Source organism: Xenopus laevis, chromosome 3L (assembly GCF_017654675.1).
Source record: "Xenopus laevis strain J_2021 chromosome 3L, Xenopus_laevis_v10.1, whole genome shotgun sequence".
In the NCBI taxonomy this organism is placed as follows: Eukaryota; Metazoa; Chordata; class Amphibia; order Anura; family Pipidae; genus Xenopus; species Xenopus laevis.
This window is the reverse complement of record NC_054375.1, coordinates 67,586,074-67,589,542: the sequence shown is the minus strand read 5'-3', so window position 1 is coordinate 67,589,542 and position 3,469 is coordinate 67,586,074.

The following is a 3,469-nucleotide window of genomic DNA, read 5'->3' as shown; positions in this document are numbered from 1 at the left end:
TCACCTACACCAGGCCATGCAGGAAGCCAAATAAGTAAATTCACACTAAACCGTTACTTATTTACAAAAAGTTGACTATGAATATTTCCATTCATCCAGGTCATGGTATATCTAGTATAGGTAAATCTAAAAACAACTGCTAGTCCAGTTATTTACAAAAACATTTTTTTATCTGATGAAACTGTTCAGATTTGGACTATTTTATGAAGGTAAACATCCCCTTAAAGCTGACAAATGGGATGATAAACAAACAGCGAGTGCTATATAAATTAAAAGAAAGAAAGCATTATAGTACTTTAAATATGTAACTTTAAATATGTAAATATTTTGATGTAAACCTCAGAGGTAACATAAAAAAGCACAGTGACAAAATCTTCCCTTTATAATACAGAATGTAAAGCTTGTTTCTGTATTTGACCGCATACACCTTTTTTCACCTGTGTTTACTGAAATTTGTGCCAAAAAACACTGGCAAACACAGCATGTATCCCAGTAGCTATAGTTATACGTTAAGCTAATTTAACATAGACTGTTGGCAATACATTTTAGGTAAATTAGCTAGCGTTGCTGGTAGGGATGCTGCTTATAGCAGTGTATCTCATTCGGAGACATGCTATAGATTGCAATCAATTATAGTGAGTGCACAGTTTAGAGGCTAACTAACAATATTTTAACAGTGGTTAATGACCATTATTGCCTGTTTATTTGCAGTTTAGTTGTACAATAAATACGTGACACAAATTACAGAACTGAATTGTAATTCTTTGGAATAGTGCTGACACATATGCCTGTTTTGTTTTTAGAATATTTGCTGTATTATAGAATATGTTCCCTTCTGCCTTCTTGCAGTGATGTGTTTATAATAAAAGTGTAGGTGTTCTTTATATAACTGAGTGTAAGGTAGGGATTAATGTCATTTCTGACTTTTGGTTTTCAAAACAGTCCATACCTGTACTTTCTAACTAAGTATAGTTATAGAATAACCTCAATAATGCCATCTTCGTTATCATGTTCAAACATCTCATGATTTTATTAATGCTATCCATAATTAGGGGCTAGTTTTAAACAATACAATAAAAAATATGTAAGGCACATGCCTGATTGATTACATTTGGAGCAGAGAGAGCGAGCATGTGCAGTAGACATTTCTTGAAGGTCTTCTCATGCAGAGGGAGAAGGAGAGCTCAAAAAATAGGGGGGCAGAGCTTCACACTGAATAGGGAAGAGCTAAAAAGGGCTGCAGTTGAGCTGCTTGTTATACAGAATCTACATGAGACAGAAAGGTACTGCTAGTTTGGGGGCTGTTTAGAGTAATTTTAGAGAAAAAAGTTTACTTATTCTCTGAGGGGTTATTTATTAAAAATGGAGTCAGTATTTTTTCTTAATCTGCGAAAAATGCAAACATGAACATATGTATTTTCTAAAACCTCAAATAGCCTGGATTTATTAAATAAAAAAGTGAAAAGTGGATAGAAGAACTTGGCAAGTAAAAGTTGACGAGTTTCTATAAAAGTTAATGGCAAATGTCTTTTAACAACTTTATTTAATTGTTTATTTTCCAAGTTTATTAAGATTGTCAGCCTCATTGAAAATTAATAGAACAATGTGATTCTCACTTGTGTGTTTTTTTCTGTGAAAAACATGGAAATGTTTTCAGCCTTAAACTTAATTGGAAGAGAACTTAGTGTTGTACTTCTCAGCTGCCTAAGAAGATGACCAGCCTAGGGTTCAGTTAGTTAAGTAGGTAAAAGACTCTTTGGGCAAATGCCAAGAGCATTTTATTTAATGGTGGAAAATATATGCCCACTTCATGTCATCACTGCTAGGCAGAGGAGATCAGGTAGTTCTAGCTGGATATAAGCCGGATATGAGTGTGGGATCTGAGCTATTTACACAGGCAGGTTCATGTAGGAGGACAAAACAGCATAAGAAGCAATTTAAGCATTGACATGGGGTATAGAGAAAGTATACCAACTTGAGGTCAAAGAGGTAAAAGATAAAAAGGGGAAATGTAATCAATGGAGTAAAAAAGGCTATCTATGCTAAGGGAAACAACTGCAGAACTAATGTCTGCATACAGTATATGTTTGTATTTATGCTGTGCATATTTTTACCTTATATGATAGGTCCTTCCTCTTCAGGAATTCAAAATAATTTAAAAAGACATTTGCCTTAGCCCCTTAATGTATAGCAACCAATCAGTGGTTAGAATAAAATAGTCTAGTGTAGTTTGAATTGTTTCAAACTACACTAGACTGAATTGCCTGTAGCTGGTTTGTCTCTTTATATTACACCCTAAATAATTTAAGAACATAAACAAAAATGTAGTTCATGATTTGTAAATCTTTGCAGTCGTTATTCTGATGAAGAAATTGTGGGCATCAGACTTCAGTAATATAGATCTGGTAAAACATGAGTATTTACATGGAAAGCATGTAAATAGTAACATGTTGCAAACTATTAGTCGGTAAAGACTGCTGTCAGTCACAAGCCCAAATGCATGGATCAGTTGTTTGATTGATTTTCTTTAGTAATTAAGTCGTTGTAGTAAAAACACCTGTGTAAAAATGTCAAGATTATGCAGACAGCAAAAGATTATGGCATGTAGTCTTAACAATGTTTTCAAACTCCAACGTTCAGATATCAGCAACTGGTCCTAGTTTGGACTTATCCAAGCTTGAACATATATATGTCAATCAAAATAATTAAGCCTCAGCGGACACAACACTAGATTGCACTATTGACAGATGAGGAAACATGGTAAAACAGATAAGAGGTATGTGTTGTAACTATAGAAACAACTATAAGAAAAGGGAAAGACAAGTAAAACCCTATTATGTTAAATGATTCTGTCATTAAGAATGCTGAAGTTCACCATTCTCACAGAAGAGTTATGATGGACAAGAATTGGTCATTAAGTGTTTTCCTTGTGGGTAGACAATACAGACTTTACTCCCATGAGATCAATCCGCTCATCCCTGAAACAACTACAGACACTACCAAACTCTTTACGTATAATAACATATAACAATGGCCACCTGACAGCTGTACAACAAATATACAGAGATAACTATTATTATTATTTTTAGGGAGCAAGCATTGCACTCAACAGAAGGCCTCACAGGCCTTATTCAATGTTGAGACACTGAAGACCAGACTATCCATTCGCCAGGAACTTATTGTTCTGTTTGTGGTTAAGACCTTCCAATTTCTCCCAATAAACAAATCATATAGTCAAAACTGAAGGAGCCTCATTTGACATAATAAAGACAAGCAAGGAAGACATAGGATGGTTGATTTCTTTAAAAATATATATATTTTAATAAAAAGACAAAGAGGAAGCCTCCATATTTAATATTCTTGATTTGGGGTATCTCATAATTTTGCAAGAGCATCCATTTAATATTCCATCAGTCTATCTTCAAGACAGGTATTGTGGACCTGATTGTGCTAGTGAGTGGAGCTGGGG